The sequence below is a fragment of the Cebidichthys violaceus genome, unplaced genomic scaffold (genome assembly GCF_023349555.1).
Source record: "Cebidichthys violaceus isolate CVI_PGR_0920_01 unplaced genomic scaffold, fCebVio1.0.p SCAF_107, whole genome shotgun sequence".
Lineage (NCBI taxonomy): Eukaryota > Metazoa > Chordata > Actinopteri > Perciformes > Stichaeidae > Cebidichthys > Cebidichthys violaceus.
This window is the reverse complement of record NW_027176271.1, coordinates 248,353-266,656: the sequence shown is the minus strand read 5'-3', so window position 1 is coordinate 266,656 and position 18,304 is coordinate 248,353. Positions and strand designations below refer to the sequence as shown.

The 18,304-nt window shown below is 40.0% G+C and overlaps 1 pseudogene; it reads left to right on the top strand.

Moving 5' to 3' along the window:
• On the top strand, positions 1-10,929 carry LOC137888852 (serine/threonine-protein kinase pim-3-like; annotated as a pseudogene).
• Positions 10,930-18,304: the final 7,375 nt, after the last annotated feature.

The window sequence follows — 18,304 nt, the reverse complement described above, 5'->3', positions numbered from 1 at the left end:
CAGGAAGTCCAAACCCAGAGAGGGAGACCTCATCAGCACCAAGCCTTCCATCTGAGCTACTGGAGTCTTCCAAGTGTTTGGTAAGTGTCAAACAAGTAGTGCTTTTAGTTTGTCCCATATGACAGCCTCCTGATAGGTTACTTTAACCTGGCCTTCATGGCTGGTATGTTATATATAGATGGAAATGCATATCTTCCCCCAAATTCTATATACTTTGCCTCTTTGACCTGAAAAACTCACACATTACATGACAGTGATTTAGCAGACGCTTTTATCCAAAGCGACTTCCAATTCAGATTCTATCACACCGTAGGCACAGCTACGGGAGACATTTCAGGGTGAAGTGTCTTGCTCAAGGACACATCGACATGCGACTGGTGGAGCAGGAGCCGGGGTTCAAACTGCCGATCCTCTGATTGAAGGACGGCCCTGCTCTCCACTTAGCCACAGTCACCACACCATGACTAAACTATGTGTTAATACAGCTCAACAGAAGTGTAATGAAACAAATACTTGAACAAATAATACATTTATATAAGAAACAAATTGAATTGGAAATTAAACATCAAACCCCATTCTTTAACAAACACATTTAAAGGTTTAATTAGCTCTCCATGACAACTAGCTCTATCATGCACACTCTCCTCTTCTCTCTCACACACACACACACACACACAAACTATCTCTATCTCTCGGTGTGTCTCTTTCTTTTTCTCTTTCTCTCCTTGATGCAAGCAGACCAGTTCATAGCAGTGAAACAATTAGAAAGGGCGAAGGGAGAGACAGAGAACTGCAATTTTTAATGTTGACACACTAAACACTTTTTCTATTTTTCTCTTTCTGAAACTCATTTTCTTGAGAAATGCGAATACATGTGTCCTCTGTATCTGCCTCTCTCCCTGCTGTTTTAGCCCTCAGGAAGTCCAAACAAAGATGGGGAGATCTCATCACTATCAGAACTTTCATCTGAGCCACTTGCAGCTTCCACGAGCTTGGTAAGTGTCAAACAAACCCTTTGAACTGGTCCTGTCCCTAATGACAGGCCTCCTAATAGTTTACTTCACCCTGTTATTGTTACTTGCCAGTTACAATGCAAGTATCCACCCAGGTAATCAGAAATGATTACTTGCTGGCTGTACTGTAGAGTTGGAAGCTTCAAATCTTCAATCATAAAAGATGATAGGCAAATTCTAAATCAACATTTGAATTCTCCACTGCTTTTTTTTTTTTTTGCATGTCTATTCATTCATTGTGTTAAAGCCCGACGGACCCGAATTCGGGTCCGCTGTAGCATTTACCGTCGAAAAAAGTCCATTTATGCATGTGTACAATTTATGAATATGAATATGAATATCCCCCCAAAAAATAAAAGATCTGGGTAAAACGTACAATCTAACACATTTTTACAAACTACAAACTCCATTCTACACAACTATTATACGCAAATAAAAGATTTGCGTATAATCGAAAGCGAAAGCCTTAACTCCAAAAAATATGGATTGATGCACAATAGTTTGTTCAATAAAACATGTTCTTTTTTCAATCAATTTTGAGTTTTGGACTGGACAATTACAGAGATGAGGACTGCGTCACTCGCTGTGTGTGTGTGAGTGAGAAAGAAGGTGAAAGGTGTACTATTGCATTCAATGTTTCTGTAAGTTATTAATATTAGTAACTTGAGTGTCAACGTTATGAATGATGCTTAAAAGCTTCAAACTATTCAGTATAGCAAAAGAAAGTTAAAGGAACATTGCATGCAATAGTCCACCTTTTACCTTCCCTTCCCCTCTCTCTGTCACTCTCTCTCTCATTGACAGCAAGCACCACGGCACTCTGCACCTATTGTTATGTCATTTTGTGAACAAAAGTTATTTTCATTCAAGGAAGTTCATTTAATAAAAAGGACTACCTCATTTCATTTGATGAATCACTTCATTCAATGACAATTTTGTTTGAGAAATACATTTTTTGGGTGATGACGACATAAGCAGATGACAGACATTCTGAGCTTCATCCGTAAACCTCAAACAAATGTCAAAAAATGACATTGGGTAGAGCCCCAGCTATATGTGCAGCTACAATGAGATTGCACTATATTTGAGTTGTGGGTGTTTTGAGACAAAATAATTCATTAGTGGTTGTGTGCAAGCTATATGCATTCACCAAACCTAACATTTGGCTACAATGTCTACACCTGGGCAGCGCCTCACATTTTACTTTGCCATTGTTACTAATGGGAAAATCTACTGCATTTGGAACTTGCAGCATGTATCTACTCTTGATATCTGCTTGTTTGCAGCCCATTCACTTTTTTATAATGTACAGTTTGTATCAGAATGAGTTAGGTTGTCATATTTTCATCACATGGGAAAAAATGGCAAACATGGTCCCAACCATACATTCACCGCTGTGTTGTTATCATGTACCTTTACTTAAAACTACAAGGGTTTCATATCCTTCTTCAATGTATAACAGTAACTACTGCCAGTGCTTTATATTGTTTTGTTTTTCCCTTATAGGAAACAAGCCTGGACTTTGAGAGCAACACAGAGATATTATCCCCTGAAAGTCCATCCTCTGGTGTTGGTGATGACCCAGATGTTCCACCTGTGGGGACCTTCAAGATGATGACAAAAGGTTGGACATTGAATTATTATTGAAATGAACATTTCATTAACATTGAAATAAGGAATTCTTCAACTCAAAATGCAGAGAAATCCACTGAAGGGAACATTAACGACACAACCAAATCTTACTTCTTAGTTTCTTCTGCCATTGTCTTCTCTTCACTTGAGCAATCTGGAAAGAATAAAGTTTGGAGAAACACCGTCAAAGCAGAAAGATTGTCTGTGATAGGAAACCGATTCAGTCATGGTGGTTATCACACCCTTACCTAACTCTGACCCGATATGCTTCATGAATCAGCAACCTCCTCTAACACCTCTAACAATGGCGCAGCCCCCCCTCCTCCTCCCCCCGTCTTGAATCAGCGCAAACGTTTGGGGTAAACATGTAATGCCTTTTTAAAGTCCAAACTTTCTAAAAGCGTGACAAAACAGGAGAACTTTGACGGTTCAAACACTTAAACCAGGCGAAGCAACTAATTCTAATGAATAATTCCACTGACACACTACTGTATCAGTTCACATAACTGACAGGGCGCAAATGATTGCGCTAATTGCAGAGAGGTGTCACACTTTTTTTCATTCAATTTCCATTAAAAGTAACGGAGGTAAACACAGAGAGAGAGGGACCTGCTTTTACCGTGTCTGAAGATGAGTGTCGACAGGCCAGAGGTGGGCCGTTCTGAGAAGCTTTACCAAACCCCATACTCTGATTGGCTGAGCAGCTCAGGGGGGCAACGTGACCCCCAAAGTGAGCCCGCTGTCATCATGGAAATTTAAAGAACAAACAATGATGAGATAACGTAAATGTTAATATTCTTATCACTTTCATTATTTCCCCCCATGTTTTAGGGATGCTAGAGGTTTTGACTTGAGTTGTTTTGACCAGAAATAGATTAGCAACCATTTTTCTCAAGCATTTCCATTTGTTGGGCATACTTGTTGATCATTATCAGAGAAAAGACAGATGTGATAGATTGTTTTCGTTCTGACGTTATTTCATGTCTCTTCATACCTTTATCCTTCCCCTCTCTTCCATGCCATCATACTTTTCCTCTCTCGCCATCCTGCACACTCCTTTTCACATTTTCATCGTTCCCTCTCCAGTCCATGTAGATGGAAAGATGGCCTTGTTGATATTGTAGTATCAAACCGAAAAAAAAATCTTTGCATTTCATTTTTTTGTACTTTCTCCGACACTCTTAGACACTCCCAGGTCAGGTGGTGGTCTCTTCAACTCAGAGTGTCAGGTTTCACAGATCATCCAGTCAGAGTTGGTCTTCAATACAACCCCACTCCTGTCCTCTTTCTTTTCTTGATAGCCTAGAGCCTAGAGTTTCGCTCACCAAACCCGTAAGGCACGTGACTATGCTGCCATGGGCAAGTGTGTGACAAATTCATACCTGCTCTCTGAAACGTTTATTGAGGATCAATCGTACATTCGTTAACTAGACATGGGCTATCTAGACATTCTAAATGTTTAGAATGCACATTTCTAGTCACTCTGAACAATCACAGCGACTCAATCAAGAGTGAAATCGACCAGCAATTTCACCTCTGTTGTGACTTCCTGGGCACCACCGCTTTTACGGGTGACAGGTTCCCTGAAAGTGACACGCTGGACGTAGAAGGGTTCTTTACGGGGCAGACACCCTCGCTCTGCTCTATAAGACAAGCTTCCACGCGAAGCACGCAGTAGGACTTTTGACAGACAGCAGTTTGATTCTGCTGTTCCTAGCTCTGGCCAGCAGAGGGCACTCTAGGACCTCTCTTAGAAAATGTCACAGGCCCTTTGAGCAAACTCAAGCTACAGCAGGGACCTCTGACCTCCCATTTGTAGCCACATATCCCCCGTCTACTGTTGAACTTGTCAAGAGTGATTAGGACGTACATTTAAAATGTTTACTTGTATGCATCTCAATCTGTATATTCTTTGTACTTTTAATAGTTTATCAGGTAACTCCTCGTCTCCACCTCAATCCCTATATTTTATGTATTTGTAATAGTTTCATCAGATGTCACTGTGTTTTTACTTCAGAAGATGTTAGACTGCTCCATTAGCCTGCTGGCCTCCAAAATCCCGCTATCACGGGGTTCCTCCACCGCCTCCTCCGTCTCCTCATCCTCCTCCACCGCCTCCTCATCGTGCTCATGTTCTGGACTCAAGTCCATCTCCGTGTGCATGGGGACGGCAGGGTTTGAGGCTCTCAACTGCGCCAGATGCATCACCGTCACCTGATATTTGGCTGCCTTTTGTTGTAGCTCCCGAGCACCACGGTCCAGCTCGAGGTGGCCTTTCATTTTTCAGATGGTGGGGCATGGCCGCACATACTTTCTGACAGAGAGGGCAAGCGTGAACCATCTTTGTGCGAGTCATATCTAGAAAAAATTAAAGGAAGGAAAAAGAGCCATTTAGATACGGTATTTCATCATGCAATTCGGGGAGAGGCAAACTGTTTGCCTGTTATCTGCTGCTGCTACCTGCTGAAATGGCGTGGAACCGCCCCGCCCTGAAGTAGAGGAATCGGGGGGCAGTCGCTCCAGCCTTGAAGGCATTCATTCCCCCATGCTCCTCAGTAAATTGCTCAGTATGGCCATCTGTAGGGTTTTTGCTTAGCCTCCAGAACACACCCTTGCTATCAAATCATTCATGCCCACATGACAGCCATGCCATAGGAACAAGCTAAAGCCACCAAACTTGACACACACCTGCTCTGGCTTCATACTAACACGCACACCAAGTTTCAGGAGAATTGCACCACGTGACCCAGCACTATGTGTAGCGTGCACAGAATGACGTCACACAGGCTCAATCTGGTGCTACACATTTAATGAAAGTGCTCTGTAACATACAAAAATATACATTTAGGTGTACAGTCGCTCCACAGCGCGTTCTACTTCTATCCTGTACAGAGATTCTCATCCTCGCGAGACTTCAGTGTGGCTCTCCGTCACAGACACTGCTTATGTCGCAACACTGACACCTACTGGCGATCCACTGGATCTACTGCCTAACATGTAGCTGATGATAAATAACGCTGTACCCTCAATTTTAACTACAATTAACACTTCCTCCTCATAAACACATAGGAAACATAGTAAACTCTCTTAACTTACATTACACCCAAACAATTATTGTACTTTCTGAACGACATATGACTTGTTGTGCCACATATACACCATCTGGGCCTCTTCATCATATATGATGCAGTCTATGACAGCCATGCTGATTCAGCATTCCAAGTATTGTTCTTCGAATCTTTATTCCACTATTTCTTCCGTCGCGCTTGAAACTCTTCTTCTTCTTCAGTTTTTAAGCTACAGAAACCGTTCAACGATGTAAATGTTCAGCTCTTTCAGCTCATGTGTGTTATGTCTCTTCATATTTTCAATCTTTCAACTTTTTGAATTATGAAGCTTTTTGCAACCTATTTTTTGAATGGGATGTCTGTGGAGAATATTTTTAAATCCTCTTAAACTTCTTCAACTTTCAAATCCTTCTACTTCCTCATACTTTCAGCTACAGACACCATTTAAACTTTTGAATGTTGAGAAAACCCTGATCAATCATTGTATGTTATAATCATTTTGATATCTTTTACACTTTTTGAACTGTAGCAATTTTGCTTTTATGTGTTTTTCAGTCCTTTTCTGCTTTTATAATGGGTGTGTATTGCGCAGCTTAGAGTGCGTGATGTCACCGCTAGAGTGAAGAGGAGCTTGAGATTCCTGTGAAAAAAATATTTGTCTTTTGCCACTAACTCCTCAATTTTCACTCTTCATGCATAATTTTTGGATGGAAACGTAGCTAATCTTGTCCTTGTCGTAGACAAATGACTGTGGAATCCCACATATTTACACATTTGGAACAAAAGCCTTTAATTGAGAGGAAAACCAACTTTCTCCTCCATAGACCCCAATGTTAAAACGTACTTCAAAAAAGTCTTGCACAGACAACCGTACCCCATTTCTAAATCGCCATTGAAGCCACTTTTTTTTACACTACAGATCCAATTTTCGCATGATCTGTTCTTCAAGTCATCCTTGCACTCCACTATTAATATTGGAAGAATAGGGGCTATGGTTATGGGGGTTTGTGGTTTTGTTTGACAGGTGTTTTCCAGTCTTTTTCTCATGAAAAGGCTGCCAGGCTGACAGGTGTTCGTGCTTGAACTAATTACTGATGTTTATAAACACACAGACTCATAGACTCTCCAACCGCTGCGTCGTCACCATGGGAACCAGTAACACACACACACACACACACACACACACACACACTCTCTCTCTCTCTTTCTCTCTCTCTCTCTCTCTGTCTGTCTGTCTGTCTATCTGTCTGTCTCTCTCTCCCACACACTCAGTCCATCTGTCTGTCTGTCTGCCTTTCTCTCTCTCTCCCTTTCTGTGAATGAATCCTGTCATTTAATAACCTCTGTTTGTGTGTTTCATACATTCCGATTCTGTGTCCTCTCCTCCTCTCTCCCCCACCCAGCCCAACTCTTTCAAAATAAAAGCCCCATGGATTAACTGTATTTAAACATTAAGCTCAAAATGAGGCTTTTTTGTTGAAATAATTAATGCTGTTATTAATACTGTGACAACTACTACTACTGCTGCTAATATTTCTAGTATTACTACTACTACTACTGCTAATACTACTACTACTACAACTCCAACTTTTGCTGTTGCTACTACTACTACTATTACTGCTACTATCAATATTATTACTACCACTACTGCTATTTCTACCACTACAATTACTTATACTACAACTGCTACTACTACTACTGCTATTCATGCTACTACCAGTACTAATACTACTACAGCTATTAGTAGGACGGCTATAGTACTACTACTACTGCTATTACTGCTACTTCAAATACTGCCATTACAACTACTACTACTACGACTAGTACTACTGTTATATTAAATACTACGACCACTACTACAGCTATTACTACGACAACTGATACTACTACTTCTACTACTTCTTCTAATTACTAATACTTCTACTACTAATAATACTTCTACTACTACTACTCCTACTACAAATATCACTACTGCTACTACTAGTACTTATTCTAATGCTACTAGTACTTCTACTAATGATAATACTTCTACTACAACTACAACTTCTACTACTACTACTACAAATATCACTACTGCTGACATTGTTTAAGCCACAGAAACCGTTAGAATATCAAAATGTTCAGCTCTTTCAGGAGAGGGTGATATGACTTCATATTTGTAATCTTTAAACTATTTATAATATTAAGCTTTTTGCAATTTGTTTTGAATGGGATATCTATGGAGAAAATCTTCAAATCCTGTTAAACTTCTTCAACGTTCAAAGCCTTCTTCTTTCTCATACTTTCTGCTACAGACACCATAGTTAGACGTTTCAATAGAAGGGTTTTCAGCAGTGCAGTTTAAATGCTTTCGGGCTTCAACATTTTTCAGACAGGTAGTCTCTCATTTCTGTATTTTCAGCAATGTTTTTGCAATTCATTTCAGCTTTCAGCATTCCAACGCATTTTTAGCAGGAAATGCATTTTCTAGTTTGTATTTATTCTTTAGTCAAAGCGGAGGAGAAGCAGCCGTTTGAGAAGCTGTACCGACTGGGCTCGGTGCTCGGCAGGGGGGGGGTTCGGCACCGTCTACTCGGCCGCGCGCCTCTCCGACGGGCTGCCGGTAAGAAGAGCGCGGAGAGCCGCTTTGTTTTGGTCCCACAGCACATGGCCGCTGCTGGGCGAGCACGCATCAAGCTACACACACCGCAGGCGGCTGGGCTTCCGGTTTCTGCCTTCAAAAATAAAAGCAGCACTAAAGCGTTACAAAATATTAGCAAAAGTTATTTGAATTGTAAATTGACTAAAACAAAAACATTTTCCGATTATCCTAGCTGTTGTAGATAACAGATATATTTCACATATATTAGTTTTTTTTTCCCATATTCTACTTTCTTATTTACCTACATTTCTATTTTGTGATGTTTTTCTTACTTCATTTAATTTTCTCTTCATATATTTATTGTTCAGAACCAAAACACCGAGGTAAATTCCCATGTGTGAAAACCAACTGCGCATTATGGTTTGACTTTGTGCTTTTATTTGGAAGGCGGTGACTATTCCACCTTACTTCCGGTTTCCCCTCATGTCAGCTGTGTAACTTGACTCATCCCGGGTGTGCCTGGCATGTGGTCTTTGTTTTCACAAAGAAACTTGGTCTGTGACGCTTACACTTCCTCTTATAGTGAAAATCAATCGTGTTACTTCGCTTTATTCTCTTTGAGGAAACGGTAATAGTTACATGATTGATCATATTTTTATGAAATTATCCAAAAACTGGTGGGGGAATGCTTTTTAATTCACTATTGAAGAAAAACAAAGAGCTTTGTGTGACTGTTAACAGTCAGAGATTGATATTATGGCAGTTTATGATGTGTTTTTACAGATAACCATCATCTACCCTCTTATATAGTATGTTATAACTGTACGGTGTGTTGATGGCGTTTGTTTACATGCAGGTTGCTGTGAAGCACGTGTGCAGAGGCAGAGTGATGGGGTGAGGCTCTCTGGTGAGATCATACATGCAGATATAACTGTTGTATAACAACTTCCTGTCACTTTAACCACCACTTCAGCTACTATGTTAGTTCATTCATCCTTTTATGAAAAATGCCCGTGTACAAGATGACAACAATGAACAATTAAAACGCATTATTTACCAGCACAAAAGACTAATTAGTCCCACATTTAGTAATTGCATGCATTTTAATTCATGCACAGCGAGCTGATGATCCGTTTCTTCCTCAGTGTGGCGCTGTGGTTCCTCTGGAGGTGGTGATGTTGAAGAAAGTGGGCGGGGCGTTCGGCGGCGTGGTGCGTCTGCTGGACTGGTGGGAGCAGGCGGACGGCTGGCTGATGGTGATGGAGCGTCCCGAGCTGAGCCAGGACATCAAGGACGAGAACCTGCTGGTGGACCTGAGGACCGGGCAGCTCAAACTGATCGACTTCGGCTCGGGGGCCCTCCTCAAAGACGAGGCTTTCACCGAGTTCAATGGTGAGTCCGATCAGCTGAGAGAATCTGAAGAGCTGTGGGGATTGTTTCTGAAAATCTAGACGTTTTAAAATATTGGGAAGGTGTTTTGGGTCAGTGACTACCGTCCCATCATGCACCGGTTCTGTAATGTCGTCAGCGTCTCCGGGAGTATTTTCCCGCACGATGGTGATCCGTCACTTCCTGCTCCACTCTGACACACACTGTACCTGTAGTGATGTAACTCTCCTCCCTCCAGGCACGCTGGTGTATGGTCCTCCGGAGTGGATCCGGTTCCGTCTGTACCACGGTCGCTCGGCCACAGTGTGGTCTCTCGGCGTGCTGCTGTACGACATGGTGTGCGGGGACATCCCCTTCCAACAGGACAAGGAGATCCTGAGAGGACGGATCTACTTCAGACGCGACGTCTCCTCAGGTGAGCCGGAGCGTGACGAGATCACGCGACCAGGTTTTTACATCGACGTCTGAACAAAACCAGAGATGAGTGTTCTTCATCTCCTCCTTGTTTGTTTTTACTTCAGAGTGCCAGCAGCTGATTGGCTGGTGCCTGAGCCAGCAGCCGTCAGACCGGCCAACCCTGGAGCAGATCCTCCTCCACACGTGGGTGACTGGCAGCGACGGGCAGCGCACGGACGCCGCCGACGCCGCCAACGCTGCCAACCCCATCACACCTGACTCCTCCCCCAGCCAGCAGAGCCTCTGATTGGTCAGCGTTTGGCTGCTGGGAAGAGTTTATTTTTTTTGTGTGCTCCACAGTGACCCCCTGCTGTTCACGGGGGACGGAGCAGTTCCTCGTAGAGGCTCGACACTCGTCGAGGGTTCGTGTTCAGAGTGCCTTGAGTTTGAAAAGCTGCAGATCAGGAGTCGGAAAAGATATGTTTTTTTGAATATGTCTGCTCCCCTCTTCAGGTAAAGCTTTATTTTTCTACAGTGTCGGTTCATGGAGACGGTTGGTTGATTGTTTCTGTTGTTAAATGTTTTGTGTTGATAAACTACAACGTCTTCTCTCTGCCCTCGGTCTCTGGGTGTTAAATGCACGGTCAATGCAAATATATATATTTTTTATATATATATATTTTGTACATTCTGTTATATTTCTTTAGTAAAGAGACATTCCTCATCATTTGTTTATTTATTTAAGTTGTCGAACTTTTCTAAAATGTTTTTACTTTTTGTAAAAAAAAAATCTTTTTTTCCTGAAAACCAGAATCAGGATTCCTCACATTCTGATTCTGTTAGTTCATGTTAGTTCAAACAATTTTTTCATAAAACTTGTTTGTATATAAACTGATTTTCTGTGTGATTTTGTGTGTCTTTTACCTAAAAAAAAATACATAAATAATGAAGTCTCTAATAGAGGAGCAAAATACATGAATTTGAACTTTTGTTTAAGACCGCCCTGAACAAACACTTAATGTTGTGACTATTTAATTGATAATGAAATGAACAATATAGGAAGACACAACTCTTTATTTCTCATTTCAAGGGTTAAAGAAGTCTCATAGTCTTCCATTAAGGCAACGAATGTTGAAATCGCTGAATAACTGAATATAACAATATAATTTATTGATGATTTAATTGCTGAATTGAAGGTAATCCATTTAATAATCATTGAAGCTCCACGAAATGGGCAAACAAACCCCTCAGTGAACACGTGGACAGCATTGGTGTTAATCAGTGATGGTAAAGAAGTAAACTCTTATATTTTAAGCAGCACGTTCTGTGATTATTTTGTGCACATGTGTTGTAGTAATAGCTGGTTGTTGTAGTCACTGCTTGAATTCAAACCGTCACTGTTCACTCTGAATGTGGATCGGTACTTTGACTGGAGGACACACATGACACCCAGAAACATCCCGAAGAACAGAGAAAACAGACCCCACCACACACTTCTAGTGGGCCATAAGAGATCATTGAGAGAGGGATTCTTTTTGTATTTTATCTTTATAAAATTCTGACAAATTAAACTTTTTAATACAAAATATAGTTTCTATGCGGACGACACCGTTGTGTTTAGTTCTAATGAATTTAAACACTTTTTTAAGTTTAGAAGTGGAATCTAAAATGTTGGCATTGACCAATGAATATTTCACAATTATGAAATCACTATTATGGATGATTACAAACAGTACTACGCCTCACACGGGACACCATTATGTTGAAGTTTGAGCTGGTCTGGTTGTTAGGAAATGACAAATATAATAAATGTTATCAATAGAACTCAATGTTTAAAAACATTAGATTTCAATAATAATGGGGAACCACAATGATGTTGGTTCAGTAGTTCAAAAAGGAATGAAAATGTCTACTAAAAGTAATTATTTATTATCAAAATGATACAATGTAATTAACAGGAAATCACATTTTTTACCAAAGGAAACTTTCAGCCATTTAAGGTAGACTCATAACATTGCTAATACTAAACTATCAATTTGTAACTTTGATTAATATTCAAATGAACAAGAACCAAATACCACCATATCAACAGCTGATAAATTGAAGTATTTTAGAGTTCCTGACTAGTAGTAGTAGTAGTAGTAGTCGTAGTTAGTAGCTGTAGCTGCTGATGTTAACACATCTATCGGAAATCATGAGAAAACACCGACAGCATTAATCTGATATACATCTCAGCCTGTCCTGGTTGTCATGGAAACATTCCTATGTCTGCAGTCAGTCAGCAGCTTCTTGTGAAATCAGATATAATCAGTTTCACACAACCGCAGTTCGGAAAGATGTGAATATGATCTGTAAAACTAAAGACGAGTCTCAGTAAAGCTCCACCTCATCCTGTACGCAGACATAAACTGAGGACAGCACATGAGACAATCAGAGAGACAGACGGGCAGAGAGACGGTCCACCTGGACGTCATGGATCACCTGTTGATGATGCTGCTGTTGTTGTTGTGGATCTCAGGTAGGACTCTGAATTAGAGATGATGTGTTTTATTACAATATTTCTGTTGTATCTTTAAATCAGAGAACACACACACACACACACACACACACACACACGGGTCAACCACAAATAACTCTTTTCAAATTGGATGTAATGCATATTTGTGAACAATGTGTTTAAACTCACAAAATAAGGTCTCATTTGTTCACTTTTCAAAGTGGTTAAATATATTTTTAACAGTATTTTTTAACTTCATCTAAAAAATGTCAGGTGGCACCACCACATATTTGTAAAAATATATATATATATATCTATTTCCCTACTATTCATTATCACTAATACTTTGACAAGTATCCCTCAGAGTGTCTACAATGCCAAACACATACTTATTTTGTAAATGTCTTATTTTGATATTTTCATAAAGTAACACACAAAAGTGATTTAAAAGTATCCAAATGCATTCATCAAACGTATTAACATTACATATAACATTAAATTAAAACGCTCAGCAACTGGAATGCAACACTACTACAGACTAAATACAAATGGATTGTGAACAAATACAGGTTTGAATTTGATTTAAAAAAATACTTGAATGATTTTGAAACTTGTGACAAAATATTTCAAAACGTGTTGAACCATGTAAGGTCAACATTTCAGGTATAAACACACGGAAGAAACAATAAAACTGAAAAACTATTTCATTGAAATTTCACAAAACAGTTCAAGATTATTACAATCAAATAGAAAACTTCTTACTGAAAAATATAAATCGATGTGTTATTAATTATTGACTGCATGAACTGTACCGGCCTCCATGTTTAAATAAAAACACCACGAAAGTTTCCTCTTGGTTTAGAAAACGTGATGATGTTTCCTGAACTTTGTCAAATCGAACACATTCAAGTTAAAAATCCCCCAAAAATGAATCTAATCATAAGTCATTGATTATAATTGTAGTAAATCAATATTCCTGTAATGAATGTATATTCAGTAATGGTCTCTGTGTGCAGTGTTTTATAGTGTTGGTGGTAGAGTCCTCCATAGATTCACACTCATGACTAATAGACAGGAAACGATGCAGCATGTGATCAGTGATATCAGCCTCACTGTTTCCTGTTCACTCTCCTACAGACGGATCAGAGCAGCGTCACGTTACTGCTAATGCTGACTCAACAGTTCCTGCTGATGCTGCTTCACATTAAAACACCTCAACAAGACAATCACAATGGGAGCTTTTATTGTGAAGAACTCACAGGAAACACAATGTATTCATCACTGAAATCATGACTCACTGCCTCTATATATATATATATATATATATATACCTTATATAGATACATACATAGAATTATGGATATATTTATATATATACATACATTTATTTGTGTGTATATATATATACACACACACGTACATATACATACATATATTTAAAAATGATGGCAATAAAGTGACACTTAATATATTTGAATAGATTTTAAGTTTGATAAAAAAAAATTGAATAAATTAAAAAAAGAGTATATATAATAATAAGTATATCCAAATCAATTTCTAAAGCAAAACTGATTTATATTTACTAAGTATCGGAGAAAAAGTAATTTTGATTTACTCAATATCTGGGTGAACTTGATTTGGTTTTACTAATCCTCTGAAGGAAATTTAATTATATTTACTGATTATTTGAGATAAATTGATAAAAGCTTACTAAATATCTGGATAAACAACCAGTCACGCTGCCAATATTCTCAACGACACAGTTAAAGACTGTCAGAGGTGAATTTAATGATGAAATATTATACGAAACTTATAAAAAACTTACATTTCTGGTCTGTTTCTCTGCTGCGTTGGTGCTCAGCCTTCTGGTATCTCCGGACCGGGTAGCCTACCTTTGGACTACTGGAACAAAAAAATAAAATCACTCTTCTTCCACCTTAGCTAGACTAAAGTTAGCATATAGCAGACACCTGTAACGCCTGGAAGGGTGGAGCCAATCGAGGGCAGAGTAGGGGGCGGGTCTTTCCACAAGGCATTATGTCCCCTCCATTTACTGCCTGATAATAATCAATATAATATGCTGTTATCATAAGTAGTAGTGAGCTAATGACTGCTTCTGTCTGAAAGCTTCTCACACTGAAGTACACTCAAACAACACAAAGCTTGTTGTGATTGTATGTAATGGTGTGTGTGTGTTGGAGAAGTTTGGATGTGAGCTGCTATCTTCTTAACTTTGGACATTTCTCTTTTGTTAGCCCCTTCCCTCAGGATGCTCTGCCTTCTGAGGGAAGGGGCTGAATAAGAATTACAAATTAAATTAAAGCTGCAAGCAGCATTGATCGGGCCCTCGCAACGTCACACACGTCGAGGGTACTGGCAGGACTCTGGTTGATGCGGCAATAAATTTCTGTGACCATCATACACTGCATGCACAAGTTAGATGATATTTCCTGCGTCGACCAGCAGCATAGCAAGACCATGTTGCCAGGTCTTAAGCCTCAAATGTTTTGAGTGTACCTCCGATACAATCATAAATGTAAGCCTGTTAAGATCATTAAGAAAATGAACGTGTGAATGTGCTTCAGTATTTGTAACATAACAGACTGTCAGGTTACTGGGATGGAGTTCAACTCCCTGCAGTGTCCTACTGATTGTATTTGGACTTACATGAAAGTTAACAGAACAGCAGTGTCATTTGTTTTTACTTTAACACTTTAATTTAACACTGTTTTCATTTTAAGCTCTTCTGTAACTTTAGATTGTAGTGTGAAGCATTCATTGTAATATTTAACCTGATTCTCATGTAGAAGCTCTAGACAGATCATTTATACTAATGCCCACTGACATGGTTTGAAAAACACTGTTGATTAACTTTTGTTCTCCAAGCATCTTAGTTTGCACATATTTAGATCAGAGAAGTCTTTTTCTCATGGTGTGTCCACAAACCCTTTTTTTAAGATCAGTGTTCGGGCCGCTGTTATTATAGAATCCTGCTTACGTCCGTGGTTGCCAGTAGGTGGCGCTATGACTATGAGTTAATATTGGCATGCAGATGCCCTAAAATCATGACAGTAATCAAGCATGTCAACTTTGGGACAGTTTTGACAAAGTACAGTTGAGTTACAACAGCTTGATGGATGATGGCGAACCATGTAAAATGGCTGCTACACCAAGTCCATGTTGTTTGATGAAACCTCAAGCTTTTAGTAACTTTTAATCGCTACGGTCTTTAGATTGTTCTGACCAAATTCTAAGTTGATCGGATTAATTCACTAGGAGGAGTTCGTAGTACAGCACATGGAAATGGAAAAAAACAGGAGAAATTCATACAAAATTCAAAATGGCTGACTTCCGGTTGGGTTTAGAACATGAACCCCTAAGACTTTTTGTTAAGTCTACATGTGATACATCTGCTTACCAAATTTTATACAGCTAGGTGAAACGTACTGCGAGGGCTGCATCGTCAAAAAATTGTAGGGGGCGCTATCGAGCCAACTTGCCGCTCTGAAGCATTAAAATGACATCAGATAACTACATTCAGGATTTTAAATGTGTTTGACAAGTTTGGTTACGTTTTGAGCATTTTTAGCCCCTCAAAAACACTTTTGTTTTTCGTGGCGAAGAATGCGTCGCCACGGCAACGGCCTTTCACGAAACAACAACCTTTGAGTAACTTTTCATCACAAAGATCTTTAGATTGTACTGACCAAATTTGAAGTCGATCTGATTAATTCCCTAGGAGGAGTTCGTTAAAGTAGAGCCCCTGGAAATGTCTAAAATGACACTAGAAATTCATACAAATTTCAAAATGGCTGACTTCCGGTTGGGTTTAGGGCATGGCCCCAAGAGACTTTTATTTAAGTCCACATGTGATACATGTGCCTACCAAATTTTGTTCATCTATGTGAAACGTACTGCGAGGGCTGCTTCGTCGAAATTTTGTAGGGGGCGCTATTGAGCCGATTTAACACTCTGATTGAATAAAATCATATTATAGAACTACATTTTGGCCTTGTGATCTGTGTGTCAAGTTTGCTTGTGTTTCGAGCTTTTTTAACCTCTCCAAATGACCATCGTTTTTCATGGCGAAGACTGCGTTACCACGGCAACGGCGTTCGACGAAACATCAAAAGCTTAGAGAACTGGCATTATGAACTTCTTACATTTGTGTGGAACAAATTTGATGTTGATCTGATTTTCCAACTTAGAGAAACAAGCCAAAGTATAAAGACTTTAACTTACTGTTGCCAGTAGGTGGCGCTATGACTATGATTCAAAATTGGCTTGCAGATGTCTTCAGGCCTGGAGTTTAATCAAACATGTGAAATCTGGTAAAGATCTGATGATGCGGAGTCGAGTTACATCAGTTTATTCGTTCATGGCGAAGGATCGAAATTCGCAGAGCCGCCACGTCGCCACGCTTTGACAACTTCCTACAATTTTCACAATGAAGCATTATCAAGGTCTTAAGGCTTTTGTGACAAAATTTGAGAGGGATCCGATTAATCTGTGAGCAGTAGGGTGTCAAAGTACACAACCTATGACTTCCTGTTGCCACTAGGTGGCGCTATTACTATGATTCTAAATTGTCATATACATGTGTTCAGGGTCAAGATGTTATGACATCTGAGAAATTTGGAGCAGATTAGGCAATGTACAGCCAAGTTACAACAACTTCCTGTTTCATGGCAAATGGTGTTTTTTTGCCGCCACGCCACGGACACATAGTTCGATAACTTTTTGATCTTTGAGTATCGTTTCACTGCCAAGGTCTCAAGAGCATACTGACCAAATCTGAAGGCAATCGGGTTTAATCTCTTGGAGGAGTTTGTTAAAGTACGGTGCCTTGAAACGGTCCAAAAACGTCATAAAATTCAAAATGGCCGACTTCCTGTTTGGTTTAGGATATACCTCCTTTTGACTTTTTTGTACGTCCCATCACGTTCCACACACCTACCAAATTTCATACAGCTAGGTGAAACCCAAAGTTGGGGCTACTCTGTAGGGGGCGCTATCGAGCCAAAATGTCATGCCGCAGCTGGACACCCCAATAATACTGGAATTTTCACCACGATTGAATTTTGTGCCAAATTTCAAAAGATTCCCAGTATCCCAAGCACCTCCTTTTTGCGATGAAACTGGTACGATAATAATAATAATAATAATAAAAAACATTAGAATAACAATAGGTCCTCCGCTCCGACTACGTCGGTGCTCGGGCCCTAATTAAAGCTGCGAGCAGCGATGAACGGGCCCTCGCCTCCTCCCGCACGTCGGCGGTGCCGGCGGGACTCCGGCTTGCGCGGCCACCTGATGCTGGAAAATGCAAATAGTCCACCGCTTCCTGTGTCCACTGTGTGGCGCTACAGAACACGCTCAAACATGTATTATGTTGCTCTATAACAACTGTAAACCACATCGTGTAAAAGTCATGTCAATCGGATGCTGTTTGTCAGAAAGCGCAGATTTCCTTTCGCCAGCAGGTGGCGCTGTGAGTATTAGGGGATATGAGCTTGTAGACATCCTCAGGCAGTTCAGCTATTGGAAGAGAAATAGAGTTGCATGATGTTTGGACAATGATCAAAAAGATGAGTGGGAAAAGAAAATCAGTTAAAATCCCAGTTTTGATAGATGGAGACTATCGGGCAATTACAAACGAGGAGAAAGCTGAGTTATTGGGGAAGAAGTTTGCAAATGTTCATAGCGGACGCCATTTACATGAGATGCA